The sequence below is a fragment of the Camelus dromedarius genome, chromosome 3 (genome assembly GCF_036321535.1).
Source record: "Camelus dromedarius isolate mCamDro1 chromosome 3, mCamDro1.pat, whole genome shotgun sequence".
NCBI lineage: Eukaryota > Metazoa > Chordata > Mammalia > Artiodactyla > Camelidae > Camelus > Camelus dromedarius.
The window spans coordinates 41,671,548-41,697,237 of NC_087438.1; the positions used below are offsets into that span (position 1 = coordinate 41,671,548).

Sequence of the window (25,690 nt, forward strand, 5' to 3'; positions counted from 1 at the left end):
CATAAACCTACGAGTGGCTACATAGGCCCTCAATACTGGAGGATGTTACAGATGATTGAAGTGTTTCCTCACTTGACCTTATCAGTACTGTAAGTATTTTGTGAAATGTGTGTGCTGAAGGCTGAGAGGATTGTGGAGGTTAAGTGATTTTGGTTTTATGGCCTCAGGAGCCTTCAGTGCAACATGGATACAAAGAGCTCTAGAAAGTGGTGAGTGCCAGGAGAGGGAACAAATGTAGTGCTGTGGGAGAACAGAGTGCACGTGGCTGGGGCCCTGGTGGGCTTCATGGAAGAGGTGGGCAAGAAGTTGTGTTTGTGAACTGGAAACTTGGGGGGTGACCGTCTGTGATACGTCATCCCTTGTTATCCGGTGACTTCTTAGGGCAGTGGGATAGAATCCAGAATATAAAGCCATAGGAAATGCCCTTCATCCTGAACTCATACCAAACAGCAAACAAACAGTTCCCCCTGCTGCCCCCAAAACTCCTCAAATATTTCCTTTCCCCCTATACCATTTTAATCATGTGAGATGTTCATACTATCTTACCCCTGAGGCCTAAGAAGATCCTTCAGGGACTTCAGAATCAAAGGAAGATTAAAAACGCGTTAAAACAGTTTGCCTCTATAATGTAATCCTACTCTAACTCATCGACTGTTAGTCATGGTTGAATACGAGGTGAGTACAAGTATACGAATGGAAACCTTCCCGAACATTCTTCATCAATGGACTTTCCTAAAATAGATCATGAATGGTCTCTAGATATGAGGAGTTTTCTCTTCAAATGGTTGCACCTCTTGACTCGTGATTCTAGGAAAAACTGCAAAAGAGGTTGTCTTCATCACTTATTTCATTGTCATTCATTTTCTGTGCTTGGTTCTGTGCGAAATGTGAGGAAGTACAAAGGCAAATAAGGCAAAATCCTTTTTAAAAGGACGCTGAGGGAAGGCAGATAAGAAAGTAGACTTCTATCTGCAGGTTAGATCTAACCTGTCAAGTCCGGTGAAAATAAAGAGGAGTGAGAAAACATGCAGAACATTAAAGGTTAGGCTAACTTTATTGCTTTTTGTTTTTAATTGAAGTATAGTTGACTTACAGTATTACTAGTTTAAGGTATACAGCATGGTGATTTGATATTGTTGTACATTTGTGCACTATTTAGTTATTGCAGTATTGTTTACTAAATTCCCTTTGCTGTACATTACATCCTTATGACTTGTTTATTTTATAGGTTGTACCTCTTAATCCTCTTCACCTATCCCTCCACCTCCCCTCTACCTGGCAGCCGCTATTTTGTTCTCTACATCTGTGACACTGTTTGTTTTGTTGTGTTTTGTTTGTTTTGTTCTTTAGATTCCAAATATAAATGAGAACATACAGTATTTGTCTTTGTCTAACTTTTTTCACTTAGCATAATACCCTCCAGGGTCATCCGTGTTGTCACAAATGGCAAGATTTCATTCTTTATTTTGGCTGAGTAATACTCCATTGTGTATATATACATTGTGTGTGTGTGTCTGTGTATGTGTGTGTGTTCTACATCTTTATCCAGTCATCTGTTGATGGACACTTAGGCTGCTACCATAACTTGGCTATTATAAATAATGCTACAGTGAACATTGGGCTGCATATATCTTTTCAAATTAGTGTTTTTATTTTCTTTGGAAAAATAACTGGAAGTAGAATTGCTGGATCATATGGTAGTTCTATTTTAGTTTTTGAGAAACCTCCATACTGTTTTCCATGGTGGTTGTACCAATTTACATTTCCACCAGCAGTACATGAGGGTTTCTTTCTCCACATCCTCACCAGCATTTGTTATCTGCTTTCTTTTTGATGCTAGTCATTCTGATAGGTGTGAGGCAGGTCTCACTGGGGTTTTGACTGGCATTTCCCTTATGATTGATGATACTCAGTACCTTTTCATGTACCTGTTGCTCATCTGTATGTCATCTTTGGAAAAATGTCTATTCAACCTCTCTCCCTATTTTTTAATCAAATTATTTATTCTTTTGATTTTGGGGTATATGAGTTTTTTATATATTTTGATATTAACTTCTTATTGGACATACCATTTGCAAATATCTCTTCTCATTCATTTTCATCTTGTTGATGTCTTCCTTTACTGTGCAAAAGCTTTTTAGTTTGATATAGTGCCATTTGTTTATTTTTGCTTTTATTACCCTTGCCTGAGGAGACAGATCAAAAAAAATATTGCTAAGATTGATGTCAGACTGTATGCGTATGTTTTCTTCTAGGAGTTTTATAGTTCCACATCTTACATTTAATTCTTTAATCCGTTTTGAGTTTATTTTTGTAGATGCTATGAGAAAGTGGTCTAAGTTCATTTTTTTACATGTAGCTGTTCAGTTTTCCCAACACAATTTATTGAAGAGACTATCTTTTCCCCATTCTATATTCTTGCCTCCTTTGTTATAGATTAATTGACCATATGCGCATGGGTTTATTTCTGGGCTCTCTATTCTATACCATTGTAGTGGAGGACAGGTTTGGAGTGCTGATTTTCTGGGTGATCCTTGTCCAACCACAGAGCAGGACAGATGAAGTGCATTTATATTGGTTCCCTGCACTTCAAATTGTTTTTTTTTTTTTTTCACTCCCCCATTTGCCGATGGGGCAACTCTTTATTGGCTATTGATTTATGCAGGGGGCCTAGTCCTTGACCTGGAGCCTTTTTCATCAGTATAGACATTAACTTCCTCTTCTTTTAGTCCTGAGTTCCCTTCTTGTTTATGAAATTCTTGAAGAAGATTTTTTTTTTTTTGCTTCCAAGCCTACTATATATTTTAAGTGATATTCTTATAGTCAAGCATGTCTGTATGTTTGCTGTTGAAACACTGTCTTCCATCTTAAGTAGAAGCCCCGGTCTGCTGCTTTGAACACTGAGGCACTCACTAAGGGAAACTGGGCTCTGATAATTTGACGTTTTGTTCTGATAGTCTACAGAGTTTCCAATAAATAACCAAAATCGCAAGTTGAGGTTTTATTTTCTATACTTAAAGTCCAAGATACTTATTTTCTATACTTAAAGTTAGGGGTTCCATATTAGTGTGAGGGCTTAAATTGTGTTCCTGCTAGTGTTCAGACATTTTTGGATATGCCAGATTTAACTCCTGGAGGATGAACTAGTCAATGATCTATTTGCAGGAATGTCCATCTCAAGGCAAGAGAGCAGAGGAGTTCAGGTTTGGGTCAAGGACAACATGCTGACATCAGAGGGGCTGGCCCATTCTGAGCATCATTTATATCATCTCCCCTGGGTAGAAGTAAAACCAGGCTAGGAGTGATATCTGAAAATACTGTTTTGAAGAAATGGCTGTAAGTCGTTAGGCTTACAGGGAAACAGTTTGGGGACAGATGTGACAGAATGTAGTGTATGCATGAGGAAGAAGGTCCCTTTCTGCTTCAGTGAAGAGCGCAGCAGAGCCTGGTCACACCGCAGGCTTCAGTGCAGCAGCCTCTGCATCTTCTTGTCAGCCTCCCCGGCAGCCTCCGCAGGGACAGCACAGGCATCAGCTTCGGAGGAGGGAGCAGATTAGGAAAATGTGGCAACAAAGGGACGCCTGCATTCTTGCATGCTCTAGTCACTTTCTAAACTTTTTTTAAAACTCAAGTATAGTCCGTTTACAGTGTTGTGTCAATTTCTGGTGTACAGCATCATGTTTCAGTCCTACATATCCATACATATACTCATTTTCTTCATTCCGCAGTCATTGAGATGACAGTGTAAGGTGTGGGAGAAGTGTGGTTGTCAGGGTATGAAGATGTCCCTCAGACGCGTGCCTGGTATTGAGATCCGAGACTTCTTTGGACTTGGCAATGGAGAAAGGATAGACAGCAAGACAGTGAAGACCACGATGCTCCAGAAGTTGTCAGAATGTGATTGTCATTACAAATGACCTCTGCTCATTCGGTTTTCTTCAGTTGAGCTTCACAAGTTACCACCTATTTTCCTCTCTTAAATTTACTTTCTAAATAGTTTGAGCTATGTATTATTATCATCCCTTCCCACCCCAAAATAAAGCATGTGTAGTATTGCGGTCCGGCATGCCTTCCAATAACACTAGTCCCGAAGTAGCATATCATCATAGCGATACATCCTGCGTGACGTGTTGGTAGGTGCTATAATGTAGGCAGAAACATGTACAAAGTGAGTAGAAGTTTTATTAAGGCAAATTCAGTGCTCATAAAAAATGGAAAAGTGCTTTTTAGTGGAAGAGATGGATGTTTAATATGTATGTTTCTGACAAAAATCATGCCTTGTGTATGAGTTTTTCCAATGCATATTTTATAAATGTTTACAAAATGTGGCAAGATGTGCTGAAAATTTACATAATGAATATTCTTTCTATTTGTAAAGATTCTAGAGAAAAAATTTACTTGGAAGAAAGAATGAGAACATTTGATGAGGGTAGAAGAATGATGATGATAGTGGTCCAGCTGGGGTAACCATTCATCTCTGGCACAGGCGTCGAGAGCCAGGCTTGAGAAGATCACGACTGCCTGTATTGATGTCAACTTTAGCAGTTTAAGGGCTTGGTGTCCCAGTATCCTCATTCCTTTAATGACTCAGAATGGATACTTTTATCCATGAATTTATCTAAACATGTGAATATAAACAGACCTCATATGGAACTCCTGTTTCATCATGATCTTGAACAAATTCTTTCATCTTTCAGTGCATAAGGTTCTATACGGATTAAATTGGCATGGAGGTACTCAATAAATGTTAGTTCTGTTTAGCAGATACCTACAAAATCACAGTGGCATACAAAAATAATCATTTATTTTTTGATAATGGGTCTGTGAGTGCCTCTGCTTCATATTGTGGGTTAAGTTCTCGTTTGTTCCGTGCAAATTTACTCTGGGATCAGGATGAAGGGCAGAAGCTGACTGGGACACACTCTTCACTTGGTGGTAGTCAGAAACTTGGAGGGATGAGCAGATGTGTTGGATGGCTCTTAAAGTTTCTGCCCCCATTCTGTAGGTCAAAGCAAATCACATGAACAAATCTAAAATCATTAGGACAGAGAAACATTCTCCCTCCATGGAAGTGGGAGGGGAAAGGAGTGAATATTTGCTAAGTAATAATTTAATTTACCACACTTCCTTTCTTGCCCTTTTAAAGATTTTAAAAAATGTTCTTTGAGCCTGTTCCAAATCTAGTTCTAAGCCTACCACAAACGTAGTAGGCGCTACATAGACTAGTACTTCTTTATTGTTGTAAAAGGAAACCTTTATTAGGCAGGTGATATTTTGCACACTTCATTTATGATGCCATTCTGATCATTTAGGTTGATAGTTACAGTTTTGTTCTTTTTAATCTGGGCTAACTGGCCTGGTTACTGACTGAGGGTTATACCTGTGCTGCCCTATATGGTAGCCACAGGCTACATGTACCTTTTGAAATTGCATGGAATTCAAAAATTTAGTTCCTCATTTACACTAGCCACATGTCAAGTGCTGAGTAACTACACGTGGCTAGTGGCTGCCATGCAGAGTAGCACAGATATAGGACGTTTCTGTCATCACAGGCAGTCTGTTGGACAGCACTGGGTTACATACAACAATAATAGTGTTAATGACCTTTATTTATCCAGCACTAACCCTGTGCTAAGTACCCTGCTCTGTGTGCCGCATCCCTCAAGTTCATCCTTGAAACCATCCTGTGAGATCACTACTCTTACCCTCATTTTTCTAATGAAGAAACTGATGCTTAGTGATGTTAAAATAGGAGCAAGCTTGCCAATGGGTAACTGGCAGTGTCCTGTCTGTTTGACTCCAAAGCTCTGTCTCTGAGCCATTAAAATGCTCAGCTTTCCAATTTCAGGCCATCTCAAGAGCAGATGCTGTGATGTCCTAGCAGAGCATGGTGGGGGGCAGGGTGCTTTGTCCCAAATAGTGTCTGGAATGATGAGAGGGTAGATCAGGAACTGGCTGATTGGGTAGCACAGCCGTGGTCTCCAGGCCCTGTCATTGGACTGAGAAGAAGTGAAGACATGGCTGTGGTTATAGTTGGTCCAAAAGTTCCCAGACAATCTGCTGCCTCTTCAAAGTTGATCATGATTCTGCCTGCTTTTGACCTGGTAACTCCTGTGGAGTTAAATAATTGGTGCTTTTTTCTGCCGAGGGGCCTTAGCAGGGGTACCTTTTTTGGAGGAGTTAAGAGCTCTTGAAGAGCTTCTGAACATTATGTTTTCCCCAACCATCTCCTCATTATCCTGGTCGTGGTGAGATTCCCGAGGCATAGTAATGAGTGTCCAGGAGTTGTTTGAGAGGCCAGGGTTCAGATTCTGCCTGTGACGTGGGGGTGTGGGAAGATTATGTAACATCCTTTTTGCCCCAGTTTTCTCATTGGTATAATGAGGTTAAAATGGCCATCACTCAGCACTGTTGTGAGGTCTAAATGGATTCTATAGCATACAAGCATATTTATAGTAGAAACACATCTCACACACACATGCTAAATGTTGGGGCCGCTCTACCTTAATGTTCTGTGTAATCCCAGGACCTAAGCAAAGATGGTTCATGGCCCATCATCTTCTTTTTATAACTGCTTTAAAGCTTTAAATCTGGAACATTGTTTAGAGATAGCTATAAAAATATGGTAGCATTTAAAGTAGTTTAATGAATATTTATGTTGCCCTTTTGTAGCCATACCTACTTCCCTCCCACCCTCGCCCCTTCCTTAACCCCTGACAGGCACTAATCTGATGTACATTTCTGTAATTTTATCATTTTGAGAATATTATATAGGGTCAGTCTGTTCCGGTATGACGAACACGCTAGTTATGGTACTAAGGAAAGATGTGTATTAGTTGTTCTCTTTCACTACCCTTCCAAGAGGAAAATACCTTTGTTACTCAGGCACATTCATGGGTGAGCTGGCAATTATTTAATGGAAATAATGTGCCAAGAGCAGAAATTGTGGAGAAGCCTGGAAGCTGAGCTAGATTTACATTGGAAATAATATAGTTACTGGCAGAAGGCAGTGGAATAGATTAGGAAAATGAAAGGAGAGATTCTACTGAGGCTAGGGCTTGGGGGATATTTGGGAGTTTGTAGAAATGGGAAAAAGAAATGGGAGGGTATCTGCTGTGAATGAACAAAATTGAAAGAAGAGATAGGGAAAGAGAATTTTAAGAAATGTTGTATGTTATGAATGGAATACTTCTTTGGTGATTTCAGTAAAGCTCTAATGAATTCTGATTATTTTCCAACTCTCAGGACTGTTCTTTCCTTGAGTGCAAGACCATGCTAATAAGAATGGACCATGAAAAGTTGAACTTCATCTAAGATGGAAATAGTAGTTTCAGTGGGAAGAGGTGGGTTAGGAGCTGGAGACTCATAGTAGCACAGTTATATTTCTCCCTGGAATTTAAGAAAATGAATGTATAGTTGTGCAACCTTAGCCTCACTGGGGTTATCTAGAGTTTATATTTAGCATTTGCTCAATAGCACTGACCTTTGCTTACCTACCCCAATGGGCACTATTACTGTACATTCTTTTTTTTTTTTTTTACTATACATTCTTTTTCTTGGTAATTAGTTCTGTTTATTTATTTATATTTAATGACTTTTAATGGAGGCACTAGGGATTGAATCCAGGACCTTGTGCTTGCTAAGCGTGTGTTCTACCACTGAGCTATCCACTCCCCACTACTGTACATTCTGTTAATCATGCCCTTTATTATCCATTGCTTAAAGACACTAAACTAAAAATAAGTATGAGGGGCACGCTGAGTTGCCAGTGCTGTAGCTCTTCCTTTCTCTGTGATAAGTTTGATAACATTATAGCCAACAGTGATTTGTAAAATACAGGTTAATTGACTCTCTTACACTTAAATTGCATCTGGGAAATTTTTTTTATGTAGGAGAAAATCTGTGACGTGAGGGGAAAAAAAATTGTTCCGTGGTCAAACAGTTGGCACCTCTGTATTCTCTATGCATATCCCGTTCTGTGGGTTGCCTTTTTGCTCTGTTTGTGGTGTACTTTGATAAAAATTTTCTATCTTGATGAAGTCCGGTTTATCTGTTTTTTTTTCTTTTGTTGCCTGTGCTTTTGGTACTTTTTCTTCAGGTTATTAATTATGCTGGTTTTTGAAGTGATTTGGAGATCCTCTTTTAATAATTTGGTTTTTTTCCATGCCTGTACTTTGAATTGATACCTTTCTTTAGATGTGGAGCCTGGATACCTTTCCACTTTAGAAGCATTGTTACCTGGTTTGGTGGGTGGAATAATGGTGGTTTTGGAGATGTATTACAGTATGTAAGACAAAAAATAGTTTTAAACATAGCTTAAAGGAATATTTGTTTTTGCCAGCCTGGAGACTGATTGAATTAAATATGAGTAAGAGTAGAAAGCATGGTTTTCCTCCAGGAGGTAAAAACCTAATTTATGATCAAAATTTAATGTGTGTTTATTCTGAATATTTATTTTGTTATCTATGAAATGCATAGGCTGAGTATGCTGGACTGAGTTAAGGCTTACATCTGTCCTTTTAATTGATCCATGTGACTTAGGTAAAAGATTTACTATAGAAGTAATGTTAAATTCCAAGAAAATAAACTCTATGAGCCATTTTCATGGATAGGCAGGGATTTCTTTTAGATGATTTGTCACAATTACTTTGAAAATATTTTCAGAAGACTTACCACAAGGCTTGTATGAAATGAGGGCCTCCTTTATCGCCGTTTGTGAAATCTCAAGGAGGAAGATGCTAATTGGGTTTTAAAATAATTTAAAAATAACTGTGGCATCACACTCTGTTCACCTGCGGAGAGGGTGAGTGGGATGTCCTGATTAGCCCTCTGTGGTCAAGTGCTGATGACTCTGGAAAAGAATTTCTGTGATCCTGGAAAGTGTCCAATCTCTGAAGCTTATTGACGTTTTCCAGTGAATCCTGCCTAAGAGAAGGCTTCTGACCGAAATAGGCATGGAAAGTTGGATTAATCAGACACCCACCATCTTTTGGTAAAGGTCAAATTTACATGTGGAGGTTGATGGATCCTATACATAAAAGAGCACAAGATGCATACATCCCCAAAATGTTTTTTTTCTATTCTCATCACTCCCACCTGTTTCCCTCATTTCTTCCTTTTGGCTTATTTGTCACCTCTCCCATTCCTTTATGACTCATTATCTGGTTAGGGTGTGAGTGGCTCAGGGAATCCAGATTTAAGGATGGAAAGTTCCCAGGGGAACCAAATGGCCTTGAGTCCGAGCTGGGTGGGCAAACCAGAGTCCTGTTTTCCTTTCAGAGTAGGGATCATCGCTGACTGTGTGAGAAACCATTTTGATTGGCAGGAACCGGGAAAACACAGTTACTAGACATTATCCAAGATAGAGTCCAGGCACTTTGACAGGAGCCAGAAGACTTATAAGGACTGAAGGAACAAAAAGTCCATGTAGAAATTCAATGCTGCAGTATCTCTTTTAATTGGCTTTCCCTTTTCAATCCCAAGGCTGCCTTTTTATGGTTCAGTTTTTCATTATTTTTTGATCATACAACCTGGATAATCTTTTAAGTGGTCTCCACCATTTCCCTCTCTTTCATTTGATTCATCACACCTCTGGGATCAGATTGGTCTTCCTAAAATATCCAGTTGAGCCATGTCACTACTCGAGACCCTTCAACAGCTCCCTGTGGCTTTCCAGGTTAGTCATCTGTGTTCTTTCGCTTGGCTTTAGGGGCTTTCATTCTCCCACTCTACACTATTTTTATAGTCTTAGGTCTCCTTGTTCTCTTATAATGACTTTAACTCATACCCAAATGGCTGGTTCCTGAATGTGCCCTCTTCATTCTCTCTTCTGAGTAATTTCCATCACACCCTCTACTCCTCTTTAGTCAAAAACTTACTGATACTTTAAGTCTTTTTTCAACTGGAGTTTCTACTGAAGATAACATCCTTTCTTTGACCTTTCCTTGTCTTTTGTGAATCATTACTATGGTGTTCTTTTGTGGTAATTTTTTCATATAACTTTCTGTAAAAAGAACGAATTGATTTACTTTCTCTCATATACCCTAATTAAACCAGGACTGTTTTACTTGGTGATGAACTATAAGCAGAGCTCTTGGGACCTAGGATTTTTTAAACAGTTTTTAAGAAAGAATTTTAAAGATGTGCACCAGGAAGGAAGAAATTTAACCTAGAGAGTATTCAGTTATAAAAAAAATGGTGATAAGCAAGGAGATTTCTAAACATGTAGGTAATTTAAATAAGTATTTACTAAAAAAAATTAATTTGGAGGGTTTAAAAAATCAAGATGAATGAAAATATTAGACATTCAGACACATGGAAGAGAGAATCTAAGATTCTTTTACTGTCCAGGTAAAGGGTAAAAATACTGATTTTGTCAATTCAAATATTTGTGTTAAAAATGTAAGGATATCCATTGGAGGCTGGGAAATAAAATGCTCACCTCTAACCAGTGAATAGAAGAAAAGGGAGTGAAGAAAATGTGATTAGTTTGAAGAAGGCAAGAAAGAACAAAATAGCGTCTTCCTCTCCAATGAAAGAATGTTAAATAGAACATATAAGGTAAAGTGGTGAAACTAATAAAATATATTAGTAAATTGAATAAAAAAAAATACATAATCCTGCTATATTCATTTTATATCTGTTACATTTTATACCTGTATCAAACCCAAAATGTCATATAAGGTTTGAAAAGATATATAAAGCAAACCCTAATGCAAACACTAATGCAAAGAAAGCTGGAGTAGCCAAATTATTATCAGTTAAACTAGACAGGGGGAAAAAAGCATTAATAGAAATAAAGAAGGTAATGATAAAATGGAATGTAATCATAAAAGGAACAATTCACCATGAAGATAGAACTATCTTGAACTTTGAAGCTCTTTTTTTTTTTTTTTTAAAGAAAGCAAAACAAAATAAAATCTGTTTTATTTGGAATTCAAAACCCTCCAAAATCTGGCTCCAGCCTACTTTTACAATTTTTTCCCATTTGAAATTATAAGCTCTTAACAGCATATTTCCAAATTATATAAATTAAAAAATGGAAAGAATCACAAAAATGGAATGATAATTCCATGATAATAATGGGAAATTTTAGTAAACCTCTCATTGATAAATCACCTGGAGTAGAGAAGTAAGAATTAAAAAAACAAGAAAAAAAGTTATGATTTATTAGTTAAACTCTGAACCTACCAAATTAGAAGACATTTTTGAAAGGCATGTATGAACCTTTTATAGAAATTGGTCATATTATAGGCTACAAAACAAGTCTGTACAAATGTAATGAACTTATCACATAGACCATGATCTTTGACAAAAATGGAATAAACTAAAATTTAACAAAAGGATAGATAAATAGATCAATGGACAAGAACAGAAAGTCCAGAAGCAAACTCACATAAATACAGTGAACTGATTTTTGACAAAGGAGCAAAGGCAATACAATGGAGAAAAGTTAGTCTATTCAACAAATGGTGCTGGAGCAACTGGACATCCACATGCAAAAAAGTGAATCTGGACACAACTTACACCTGTCACAAAAATTAAAATGGATCATAGATCTAATTGTAAAGTGCCAAACTATAAAGCTCTTAGAAGATAACATAGGACCAAGTCTAGATGACCTTGAGTATGGTGATGGCTTTTTGGATACAACACCAAAGACACGATAACATGAAATATATAATTGATAAGCTGAATTTCATTAAAGGTAATGAAAACACACTGTCAAGAGAATGAGAAGACTAGCCACAGACAACGAGTAAATATTTGCAAAAGACATTCTGGTAAAGGACTGTTTGAAATGTCCAAAGAATTCTTAAAATTCAACAATAAAAAAAAAAAAAGAATTAACTAATGGGTCAGACTTGAACAGACACCTCACCAAAGAAAATAAACAGATGGCAAATAAGCATTTGAAAAGATACTCTATATTATGTCCTTAAGGAATTGCAAATTAAAATGACAATAAGATACCACTACACACCTATTACATTGGCCAAAATCCAGGACACTGACAACACCAAGTGCTGGTGAGGATGTGGAACAATAGGAATTCTCATTCATTGCTGATGGGAATGCAAAATGTGTACAGCCACTTTGGAAGAGAGTTCAGCAATTTCTTAAAAGATTAAACATACTTTTACCTTCAGGTCCAGCTATCACAGTCCTTGGTATCTACCCAAAGGAGTTGAAATCTTATCCACAGGAAAATCTGCACACACATGTGTATGGCAGCTTTATAATTGCCCAAACTTGGAAGCAACAAAGTGGGCGAATGTATTAATGAACTATGGTATGTACAGAGGATAGAATATTATACAGCACTAAAAAGAGATGAGCTATCAAATCATAAAAAGACATGGAGGAACCTTAAATGCATATTAGTAAGTGAAAGAATCCAATCTGAAAAGACTACCTACTGTATTATTCCAACTATTTCATATTCCAGAAAAGGCAAAACTATGGAGACCATAAAAAGATCAGTGGTTACTGGGGGTTGGGGAGTAGAGAAGAATGAAGAGTGGAGCACAGAGGAATTTTAGGGCAGTGAAACTATTCCATATAATACTATAATGGTGGATACGCATCATTACACGTTTGTCAAAACCCACAGAATGTATAACACCAATAGTGAACCCTGATGTAAGCTATGGATTTTGGGTGGTGATCTGTCAATGCAGGTTCATTGATTATAACAAACATAACACTGGTGTGGGGTGTTGATAGTGGGGGAGGCTGTGAGTGTGTGTGGGGTCAGGGTATATGGAAACTCTGTACCTTCTGATTAATATTGATGTGAACCTACAACAGCTATAAATATTAAAGCCTTTAAAATATTGTTAACAAAAAGGTAGTTAAAGAAATCACACCCTCTATATTTGGAAACTACTTATGGATTTAATTCTGGTTATGAAAGTACAAAATTACTTTTCAAAGATTAATATTACATTACTTTTTGGAATTATGTATAATAGTGAGAGAAAGTATCCCCAGTATTAACAAGACCAAGAAGCAAGTGTAATACGGTGCAAGTAAGGGAGAGGGTAAAAGTGCTCTAAAATCCTTATTTCAAATAGAGACTCAAATTTTGCCATTTCATTCTTCATTGAAATTATTAGAAAAATATAGATTAAATAAAGGTTTTGAAAAACTAGAAGAAATTGGCTTTAGATAGGATCAATTAATGTTGTAAAAATCTTAAGTTCTCCCTAAATCAATCTATAAACAGGGAACTTCCAAATCATCAACAGACTTTTTCTGAAACTTAACAAAAAGACTAATAATTTTCTGAAAGAATGTGAAAAAATGAAAAAGTTTTAAAACAGAGGAAATATCAACAGAGCTTACCTTGCCAAATATTAAAACGTGTTATGACAATGTAATTCTGAGATACTCTGAGGGTAAATTTAAAAAAAATGGAACTTTATGTAATGAAGATGGCATTTCAAATCAATGAAATAAAGATGGATTATTTAGAAAAAAAGTGCTAGAAAAATTGTGTAGTTTTTTGGAAAATAATGAACCTAGATTCACTGATATAAATTCTAGGTAGATCACAGATATATACTTACAAACAAAAAACTTGCCAACTAAATAAAAAGACAATAAAAGCTATAGTAGGAAGCATGGCTTTCTATTCATGTTAAAAATATATTTGGGTAGATATCTTCCTAATTATGGATTGACATGAAATTCCAAACCCATAAAAAAGTTTGGATAATCATGGACAATAGGAAGAGCTACCAATATTTATTGAGCATTTTCAAGTACTAGGTACCATTTTTGGCTCTTTAAATGTTACTAAAAAAATTTCCTTACTATCATTTTTTTATTTTATGGGGAGGAAGTAATTAGGTTTATTTATTTTTAGAGGAGGTACTGGGGATTGAACCCAGGACCTGTGCATGCTAAGCATGCACTCTACCACCTGAGCTATACACTCCCCCATAAATTTTCTTTTATTCATTTAATACCCTTAACCTAAAGAGTTACAGTCTATTTTCTTACTACAACTCTTTTATAGTTTGGAAACCAAGGTAGAGAATGGTTAAGTTAACAGTAAGTAAATGGTGAAGCTGGAATTCTGAATCCAGTTAGTTTGACCGCAGACCTCAAATTCACTCTGTGGCTCTGCTGCCTTATATACCTACACCTACACCACACTGCCCTATATCACAGAAAAATGAGCACAGCAAAATTCAGGATAAAATCAAAAGAAAAATGACAAACAGGAAATTGTTAGCAACACCTAGTCACAATCAGAAGCCGTTGTGCCTTATACACAATGAACACCTAAAAATCAGTAAGAAAAAGATACACCACTTAATAGACAAATGGACACATTTGTGAAGAGATGATTTGTACAACAAGGAACACAAATGGCTAATAAATATGAAAAGATCTTCATTCCCACTAATTATTAAATTAACATGACTTCATGAGATAGCTTTTTCAACTGTCATTATTAATGATTAAAACATTGATAATATAAATGTCAAAAGCATGAGGAAAGTTTTTCTTTTATACATTAGTTGGTGGAAGCTTATATTGGTACATGTTTTGAAGTGTCAGTTTAGCTATATCTATTAAAATAGAATATTTACAAAAGCAGTTACACATCTGGGAATCTATTTTATAGAGATATTCCCACATATATGCAGAAGTCTATATACATATGTGATTACTCACAACAGTATTGTTTATAATAGCAAAAAACTTGAATCTATCTAAACATTTATCAATAGGAAATTAACTAAATTCAAAATAAGCCAAAGAATTATTAGTGATAATTTTCAGAGGAGGAATTGAAGGATCATGCGGGAATTCTACTTTTTTCTTTTCATATGTCTTTATTTTAATATTTTGTAATAATAGAGTAGTACTTTTGCAATAAGAAAAAATGATTAAGATATTTTTAAAAAGGTATTTTTAGAAAAAGCCTACAATTTTTTTTTAACTTTTGAAATCTCTTTCCTAGGACTTTTTTTTTTTTTTTGAGTTATAGTCAGTTTACAATGTGTCAATTTCCAGAGTAGATCACAATTTTTCAGTTATACATGAACGTGCATAGATTCATTGTCGCATTCTTTTTCACTGTGAGCTACCACAAGATCTTGCATATATTTCCCTGTGCTATACAGTATACTCTTGTTTATCTATTCTACATACGCCTGTCAGTATCTACAAATTTCGAACTCCCAGTCTGTCCCTTCCCACCCCCTTCCCCCCTGGCAACCACCCACAAGTTTGTATTGTATGTCTGTGAGTCTGTTTCTGTATTGTATTTATGTTCATTTTTTTAGAAAAAGCCTACAGTTATTAAAACAGAGTCGTAATACTAAAACACAAGTGGTGATAAGCATTATATTAAAAGGTTAAACTATGGTGATGAAGGATAGTTGTAGGAATACAAGGATGGTTAATATTAGAAAACTTGTTTGTAATTTATCAGAGTCAAAGGAAAAGTAGATTTGATCACCTTAGTAGAAATCCAAAGATTTTAAATATCAATTCTGATTTTAAAATGTCTTAGTAGACATAGAAAGATATCTCACTGAAATGATTAAGGTTTTCTGTCTGAAACTAATCGCTAGCATCATACTTCATAGAAACCTCTAGAATCATTTCTTTGAAATTTATAAGAAACAAGGGTACCCCATTCTATTCTCCTTTGACAAGATTCTGGACATTTAAGTAAGAAAATACATAACTATAACTAGAGAAGAAAAATATTTTTCTCAAATGATATAATTTCCTACTTGGACAACTCAAGAGAAGTAATTGAAATGAAATTACAACTAATAAGAGAGTTCAGACAGGTGTTTACTTATAAAATATTTGTAGTTTTCCTATACGTAGTAAAAACCAGTTAGAAGAGAAGGGAGATCCTTTTTGTCTTCATAAATTGTTTAACAGATAGATAGTAGTCTGCAAATATATTGGAAGAAGATACTAAGCCATGTTACAAAAAAGATTGCAATAATAGTTATCAAAGTATTAACTATACTTATTATTGAATAGATAATGGTTATCATGGTTGAATAGTGTTGGATAATAAAACATACCATTTTAATGTTATTCTATTTATTTAAAAATCTTTTTATTTTGTACACTTTCTATATTACTTCTATAGTAAGAAAAATTACAAATAATTTTAAATATGTGTTGTCATCTGTGATTGCCACATTCCCTAAGAGTATCACCTATAAACCGATTATTGCAACAGTAAGCCACATTTCAATTTGTACTGTTGAGAAAATATCAAAATTTGCATAACATTTTGCCCAGCATATGCCAATTCATTCTGTTGTATTCTTTAAAAAATAATCATGGGAGGTAAGTGTGGCTGCTAGTTCAGTGTGAGATTCAGCATTTGTTCAGTGTATTTCAAACATTTAAACACATTGGAACTATGCTGCTCATTTATCAGAGCATCCCAGCTACTTCTGTGAGCAATTTTTAGTGGAGTAATCTTTTGCATATTGAACCATCTGTGATAAAACAAAATGTTCTGGATTTTATTTACTTCATCTTTTAAATAAACAAAATGTAGTTCACAGCCTTGACATTGTACTTGTAGAAGAAAAGTACGTCTCTACAGTGACGATGATTTCTTACCACTTGAAGCTATGTTATACCTTTTAATAATGTTTTTAAGGTGAATCCTAGCCCTGATGATCACATGGGACACAAAATAAGTTTATAAATCGCACGACAGCGTGGTTGAAGGACAAATTTATAGTACTTGACCCCTTTGTTTTAAAGTAGCTGATTCCCAGCGCTTCAACGTCAAGGATAGCCGTGGTGAGGACGATTTCTGCTATTAAGCTAAAACCTAATTACTTAGTAAGAGCAAGTTCTCAGGTGATTTCAGTTAGACTTTTTTCTCTAAAGCTACTAACAGACGAGAGAGACCCAGGAAAGAGTGGGGCTAGAAGGGAAGGAGAGAAAGGAGAATTCAGTGTGAGCCTTTTTATTCGAGAGAGCAGCATCTTGGACACGCTCACTATTGAATTCGTCCAGGAAACATGAAAATAGCTTCCTGATCCAGGCAGCATGGGAGTCAGACAGGGCCAAGCCAGGTAGAGTCACGGTAGAGCTAGGCTTTAAAACTGGGGTTTTGGGGAGCTCTATTGGTTGGGGTATGTGTGCTGCAGTGAAAGGTAGTTGCATTTGCCTGCCTTCTCTACAAAGTTTTGAGGACCCCTCATGCTGTGCCCTACCTTTGTAATAGAAAAAGAGTAGTAGGATTTGCTAGATCATGTCAGTGATGCCTGGGGAGCCCAATTATTTGGGCTGTGGATTGTCAGCACGAGACGTGGACCACTTCTGTCATGTTTTTACTGCTCCCCTAAGGCAGTGCCTGGGCTGGAAGTTCTAAAAGCTCAGTGTGCTAAGAGTGATGTAAGGGGCTTGTTAAAATCCTGATTCCTGGCCACCTTTTCCCTGTTTCTGATCCAGCAGGTCCTCAATATCTGCATTTTTAATCAGATCTCTAGGTTATTCTGTTGGGACTTAGGTGTCCCTGACAGGTGAGAAGGAAGGCTGAGGGGGAACAAGTGGCGAGATGGGGTGGGAAATTGTGGCCAGTTGACTCTCCTCTCCCTGTTTTCTGCTGCTTCTGTTTGCTGTGATTGGCCTTGCAGGTGGGGGAAGAATGAGTGAGGGTGAAGAAGAGTCCACCACGGGACTTGGGTGAAATGTGACATAGCATCCTTGATGAAATGTGACATAGCGTCCTTTCTGTATGGAAGGTCCCCGCTTGCACTGATTGCATGTAGGGGGAGAAGTCTGCAGAAATGGAAGTGACCGTTTGAGGGGGTGGTCTCTCCCACAGTCATGCCTGCTTCCTTCTTATCAGTATCTCAGAATTTGCCAGGCCCGAGGAAGAGAAAGTTGGTGCAACTTCTGGGCAGACAGCTCAGTTCCCAGTACATTATGTTATTAATGAGCCCTGGTATGACTGTGGGTTGAGTCAAGTAATCATCTCACAAAAAGGAAAATAAGCTTCTACCGAGCTAATCCTGACCCATTGGGGAATTAATAAATGAACCATAAAATTATAACTGTGCAAGAGGAACTCCATAGAGGCTGTGTTTATATATATAAACTTGGCAAAGCCTGTAAAGCACAGAGAGTCTCCAGCTCTAATCAGCCCATTTAAAAATTGTGCCTACTTAGGCTTCAGTATAATAGACCATTTGATCTTTATTTTCAGATAGCTAAAGACTTCGCAGACTCTACATAGGACTGAACTGTATGAATAGGGCCTTAGTGTGCAATTAGTCACTTTTTTAGCCGTTTATTTTAAACCACTTATTGCAGAATTATTTGTCCTCAATTCTGCCTGCCAAGAGTACATATGTGCTAAGGTTACCTAGTGTACAAATTCATAAATTTCCTGGGGATGATGGAAGGATCCGATTAAATGACTCCATTTTCAAATTGTGGGCTCCCAGTTGGATTCATTCAAAGGTGAGTTTTTCACCATCATACACACTGCCAGACTTAAAACTGTCTGGAAGTGCCATGCTTGTATCCAAGATCAGGAGTGAAAAAAGGTTTTAGAAGGTTCTTCCCTGATAGAGAAGGCTGAGAAAGAAGACAAAGAAAGCTGCTACTTAGTAGAGTCAGCCTGCAGGTCACCTCTCTGCTTGGACCCAAGAAAGCCTTGCTCATTCTTATGCTCAGTGGAGTTAACGTAGAGCCAAGATGTTTGAATAACATCTAGGAAGAAGAACCATCCATGTTAAATTACAACTTGGGAGTCATTGATTTCATGCTCAGAAGGGGAGGAAGTTTGGTGATGGGAAATTTGGTACAACTGTTAGGTTGGACCAGCTGGTGACTAGGATATGGCAAGGCCACAACTAGAGATGTAGTTGTGTTAAGATCTGTTTCATCCTCTTTCAGATAGTTCTGGTTCGTAGATTTATTTTTTGTTAGGTGGTGTGTTTTAGAGGTAAAAGTTTGACTTGAATTGTAATTTGAAGGAATTGCCAAGGATTCTTTCCTGCGCTAGAACATCTGGAAGGAAATAGATACATCATTTAAAGATGAAAGAGATGTTGTTCTGGAGTTTGTAACACCACTGCATATCTCTTTGAGATAACCCTAAATCCAGTGACAACAAAATACTGTGTACTATGTTTTCCCCTCAATTCTGAGGCAGGAACAACAGAGGATATAGAGAGTAATTTCCATAATAGTGATGAAAATTATTAAAGCAGCCAACTTTTGCAGCCAGATTTTGAATAATACAGACATTTTTGTGAAGCTAGAGCTACCTGTAGGACTTCACAAGATTCATATGTTTATCAAACCCACAGACATATTATTTTCAGCCATAGCAACATCACTAACCGGGGCCTTTGGAGTGGTATAAAATTAAGCAGTGACTAGTGTTTTTCACATAAATTTGATATAATAGCATCTGGTTTGTGATGACTTTTTAGCTCGTTGTTTGAGTTGTGGGATCACACAATTTGGGAAGCAATACAGATTTCCTTTTAATGAAAAAAGCTTAACAAAGGAATGAAAGGCAAATCTGATTTCATGAAATATAACCAAGGGACCAGCAGTGGAAGTCACACTGAATCCTCCTCAGGGCAACGTTTCATGTCTTGTGCTTTCCACCCCTGTTAGCACTTCATGTGTTCATTCCCAGTGCTAATTTAAAAGAAAATGGATCAACATTAAGAATTAATTTAATAATTAGGATTGGTGTTAGCAGCAAGCCTACAGTACATTTGTTAGAGTAGAAATGTCAATGTCCCAGGTGTTTTTTGGTCACAGGCATTTTCACAGCATTAGATAGTCCTTCCAGTTTGCTTTCCTTTTGCCACTAAGCACCTAAAGACCAATCCCAAAGGACTGAAGCTGTCCCAGTCCCAACGATTTGAGAAAAACCAGCATGAAATATTACAAAGATGATAAAACCAGGAAAAATGAGAACCCCTGTCAGTACTCCTCAATGTATTTACTGTCGTAATCACTTTAGAAGAGGTTTCTGCGGCATCTGTGAGTTTGGGGAGATTTTAGTGGGCTTTAACAAGAAGGCCATGTGGTGCAGTGCAGAGAGCAGTGAACTGGGAATCACCTCATGTGGCCCCTCCAGGGATGATTTGCTCCACGTTCCCAGGCGGGATTACCAAATATTCTGTTTCTTGATTTTAGTGCTGATCACGTGATAAATTCATTTTATGAAAATGGTGGATACACTTTTCTGTATGCACACAACACTTTAACACAAAGTTTAATAAAGCTTGGTGCATGCTATTAAGGGGAAAAATATAGTTGTAGCTTCGATAACAGCAACAACAACAAAATCATGCCCATCCTATTCTTGTTGTGTCCTGCGCACGCCTCCGTGGTTGCATTTTCCACATTGCATCCTAATTATCTGTTACATGACTGTCACCACGATCATACTGTGAGCCCCACTAGTGTAGGGAAGAAAACAGCTTTGCAGGCAATGTCTAGAGCAGTGCCTGGCACTCATTTGGACTCCCTCGTTGATTGCTTAGTACATCGGTGATTTAATGAAAGGAGAAATAGATTCTGGTTTTTATTCTGCCCCTGGGTAACTGTGTTATGTTGCAAAAAAAAAAAAAAGAAAAGCCTCTCTTGGTCTACTTGTCATGCAGAGAAGTAAGAGAATTCATTACAGGATGGCTAAGACTTTTTCCAGTTTGAAAATTCCATGAGAATATATTAAAAATACAATACAAATGTACTGGAAATATTGTAGAATGTTAACTGTATCCCATGGTGATTTAAATTAGTGAAAATAAGGACAACTTAAAAAATCAGAACTGCAAATAAAAGGTAATTTCAAAATATAACCTGGGCTTCCAATTTATAAAAATAAAAATCGAGTTAATCTTCTGAGGGTTGTATTTCCCAGCTTAATCCAATCTTTCATTTTTTTTTTGTAAGAGAAAAAGCACTTAATGTAACTTGAATTTATGATAATGAAGCAGAAATAAAAAGTAGGGAGCCAATTTCTCCCTTTCAAAAATGTCCTTCTAGGCAGGAAGGAATAATACAGACTGGGTGTATCCTCCCACTTGAAAGCTAGATGAAATATATGAAGCAAAGTTTTTCAGAAAATTGTTTATCAGGCAACTCAGGACGTTGATCTCGGAGGGTGGGAAAACAAAGCAGGGTGAACCATACGATTTCTCCAGCCTTGTGCCTCACTTGAGTTCCAGGCTACAGGGGAGGGAGGAGGAACCCAGGGAGCGCAGTGATCTCCATGGTTTGAAGAGGTGGAGTTTAGGGTCTGGGGAAGTCGGTGTGGCTCCAGTGCAGAGGACAAAGTACAGTGAGGAGGGAGCTGGACAGATCTAGAGATCAGTCCTCCTCAAGTCTTCAAAGACTCCTGATCAGCAGGTGCTTGTGGGAAGCTACCCAAGTCTGGGGAAAGAACCACCAAAAAGGAGCAGAGGGAACATTTCATGGAGCTCATCCAGAGCTGGGAACAGTTACTATTCCTACTGGCTAAAGGTGGAAAATGTCATAATTTACATCAGAGAAATAAGAGTATTCAGAATATTGCCTCAGTTGTGGGACACACTTAGACCTAAACAAAACTACTGAATCCAACGTAAGAAATCTTAACAGCAAACCTCAAAAAACAGTTAAACTCTTTCCAATGATATGACGGCATCCCAGAATATAGTGTGAAAATATGGGAATACAAAAATATCCAGTACTCAACAAAGAAAAATTCATCATATCTGGCATCCAATAAAAAAATTACCAGGCATACAGAGGAACAGGAAAATATGACCCATATAAGAAGAAAAATTAGTTGATAGAAACATGCCCATAAATGACATAGATGATAGAATTAGTAACAAAGACATTGAAATGATTGCAATAACTGTATTTCTTATTTTCAAGAAGAAAGAGGAAATATTGCATATGTTAAGTAGAGACATAGAAGATGAGATAAAAGAACCATACAAAATCTCTGGAGAGAAAAATGGAATGTGTAAGATGAAAAATACAGTGGATAGGATAAATAGATTGGATATTGAAGAAGGAAGAGATTAGTGAACTTGAAGGTACAGTGCCTTGGGGTGGGGTCCCTGCAGAGAGCTGTGGCATTGGCGGCCCTGGAAGAGAGCTGTGATGTGGGCAGCATCACTGTAGGCAGCTGTCACAGGCAGCCTCCTTCCAGGCTGTGGGGACAATGATGCCATTCCAGTGGGTTTGGAAGGCAGAGCATCAAGTCAAAGAGGATTATTCTTTAGCCTTAAGGTCTAATGAAATTTGCTCTGTTAGGTTTTCGACTCCATTTTTCTTCCCTATTTCTCCATTTTGGAATGAGAATGTCTGTCCCATCATTGTATTTTGGAAGCACATACCTTGTTTGGTTTCAAAGTTTCACAACTGGAAAGGAATTTTTCCTCAGGATAAATCAAACCTTGTGTCTCGCCCATACCTGACTTAGGTAATATTTAGGTGAGACTTTGGGCTTTAGACCTAGAGTTGATGCTGGGACAAGTTCAGACTTTGGAGGTTGTGAGTTAAATGTATTTTGCATGTGAGAAGGAAATACATATTGGGAGTCTAAGGTTGGAATGCTAGGGACTGAATATATACATCCCCCCAGATTCCTATGTTGAAGCTTAATCCGCAATGTGATGATATTAGGAGGTGGGGCCCTTGGGAGGTGATTAGGTCATGAGATTGGAGCCCTCTTGAAGGGGATTAGTGCCCTTAAAAGGAGACCTCAGAGAGCTCTGTCACCCCTTCTGCCTTGTGAGGACACAGCAAGAAGATAGCTGTCTGTACCAGGAAGTGGGCTCTTATCAGATACTCAGTCTGCTGGTATCTTATCTTAGACTTCCCAGCCTTCAGAATTGTGATTAATGTTTGCTGTTTAAGCCACCTAGTCTGTGGTATTACTGTTTTTTAATAGAAGCCTGAATGGGTGAAGACATCATCCCTTGAACATAGGAAATGAGGCTCCTGCCCATCCTCTGGCCTTCTTCTTCCTCCTGCCCCACTGTTTCTGCCCCATAAGGCCATAGTTGGTTATGTCCCCATAGTTGGCTTGGCTGGGATTGGAAGGGATAATACACTGCTTTTAGCTACCAACCAAGAGGAGAAGACAAAAATACCCCATTAGTTGGAACTAAGTTAGATAATGTTTTTTGTGTTTTATAAATATATTCTTAATACTGTTTCAGTATTAGAAAAACTATGCTTCAACATCTAACTGTTAAATGTTCTCTTACGTGGGCTTTTGTGCTTCCCCCCAGCACTCTGGATTTCTTCCCTTCTACACATGTTAATTATTTAATCATCACAATAGCTCTCTGAAGTCCCATGGTTATTCCCTTTCTACAGATAGAGAAACTGAGATGTGGAGACTTACCCAAGGTCACCCAGTGATTCCAACCCAGGCAGTTGGGCTCCAATCCCATGCGCTTAATCACTGTGCAGTCCGGGAGAACAAAGGTGTCAGTACTCAGAGATGAGCCATCAGTGCTGACGAGCTCACTGTCCGGAGGAGCACGGCCAGCTCCGTGAGGGGCCCTCGTGTTCCTGAGTACAGGGTGTGGTGCCACTGGGTTGCCATTTGGTTGCCCACTTAAAGGGCGGAAAACAACAATAGCTGCGTTGTTTCTAAGCCCAGAGGAGAGGCCTCTGTTCGGGAGAGTGGGGTTAGGGGACAGGTAGACAAAGCACTCCACTTGGATATTTAACACAGAGATGGACCCTAAGAGTCTGAACATGAGTTCTTTGTTCCCCAACGTGGATAGCTGCAGAGCACCCCCCAGCCATGGTGCTCGTGACCTTGAAGTCAGAGTTCCCAGGAAAGCACATTTCTGTGTTTGAGGAGGCCCAAGCCCACTGGGTAATTGTGCATTCAGCGGTTTCTCCATCCTGTCTCTAAATGCGCAGTTGGTCTTTGTGTAGACATAATGCTAATGTCATTCTCTTTCCCCTGCATACAGAGGACCAGATGGGTTTGTGGTGACTTGAGGACAAGGCTTCAGTGGGAGGTTATATGAATCACCGACTCGTAGGCCTGTGAGCTTGAGTTCTATGTAGGTAAGTGTACGATGTCTTTCATAAACACTAAATTAAATGCAAACATATTTTTATATTGTCATCACTTTGAAGAGATTTATCTCTCAAAGCAAAACATTATCTCTAACTCATACATTCAGTCCATGCTTCACTGAAAGAGTGTTTTTCTAATTCTAATCCTCAGAAGTCAGCCACGAGGCTCCCAAATATTTCCATCTTTTTAATGATGCTTGCTTTAAATTCAAATCCCATTTCTCAATATCTCTTTGAAATAGTTGAGAAGCTCTGTCATTTTTCAATTATTCCTACTATGTTAAGAGGATTTTGAAGTCATCTGTTAATGAGCCCTGCTCCCTCCTTGTCTGCGCCCAACAACAACTCTCCATTGCAGGGAAGAGGGCGAAACTAATGTGATCCTGGATTGGGGGAAGGAGGGTGGACTGAGCAAGGCGACAGTGCTATCAGAGATTGAAATAGATGGTGTTTTGGTCACAAGCGTGTTACCCACAGTTCAGTTCCCTAAGGGCAGACGTCCGATGTTGTAATTTGGAACAAATATAAGAAAACAAGTAAGGTGTTTGAATTTGTAACAAATATAAGAAAATGGGCAAGACAGCCCCCATTTACTGAGCACTCACAAGCTACAAGGTGTCGGGCCAACTGCACTGCAGTATCATTAAATCTTTACAATAATCCCACGAGTAAGTTTTATGATTACTCACCATTAAAAGGTGAGTGAATGGAGGCTGGGATAACTTGCTTCTTTAGAAGAGGTGAGGTTGCAAAGCTGGTTAGTGGCAGAACCAGGATTTGAAACCAGTCTGTCTGAGCCCCAGGAGCTTAGTTTTTAGCCTTATGCAATGCCCCACTTACTCCACATAGAGCATTGGGGGGAGCCAAAGAGAGGGGCCGGAAGAAAGCATTTCCTCACTTCTGCATACAGAAGATAACAAGAACCTCAGTTTTCAATCCTGATTCAGCGAACATTTACCAAGCTCCTGTGATATGTGGGATGCTCAGGTAGGGCTGGTGTATCGGGGAACTGGGTTATGGACACTCTGCTGGGGCACTGGCATTTCAGACATCGGCTCTAGTAGAGCAGAATCCTCTCTCTCTCCACTTAGGACAAGACTCGGAGTATAAACAAAATGCTCCCTCATCTAATGGGGACTGAAGTCTGGAGACAGTAGTTTAAAATTCTAAAGAGTTTTTCCGACTCTTCCAGAGATTCTCTGGGGATATTTCAAAATTCCCTTCGATTCAGTAAGTGTTTAATAAGTGCTGCTGCTATGCTGCGTCTAGGGTTTGTACTAAAGAGACAGAGGCGAGTGAGGTGTCTTCCCTGTCTGGGGACTGCTGATCTGTTTCAGATGCAAGTACAGAGATTCTGTTACCCGCAGAAATAGATAAATGGGTGAACACCTCTACCCTGAATACAGTTTCAGAAACATTACCTACATATCTGCAGTAAAATACCAAAGGAGAAAAAAATTAAAAAATTAATGAAGTAAAAGGGGAAAGGAAAAGGTTAGGGTTTGAAATTAAGCTTGGGAAATTTTTAGCACCAGAGGCATAGCCCAGTGTTCTGTGCACCATTTTGCAGTCAGCTGGTCTTAAGCTTCCTAGCTGTCAAAGCAAAAAG

The 25,690-nt window shown here is 38.1% G+C and overlaps 1 long non-coding RNA gene across 1 annotated transcript; it reads left to right on the forward strand.

Annotated features, from left to right (window-relative positions):
• Positions 1–25,224, forward strand: LOC135321053 (uncharacterized). The gene is made up of 3 exons (XR_010380469.1): positions 1–89; positions 23,973–24,069; positions 25,173–25,224. It is a non-coding gene; the product is annotated as an uncharacterized LOC135321053 (long non-coding RNA).
• Positions 25,225–25,690: the final 466 nt, after the last annotated feature.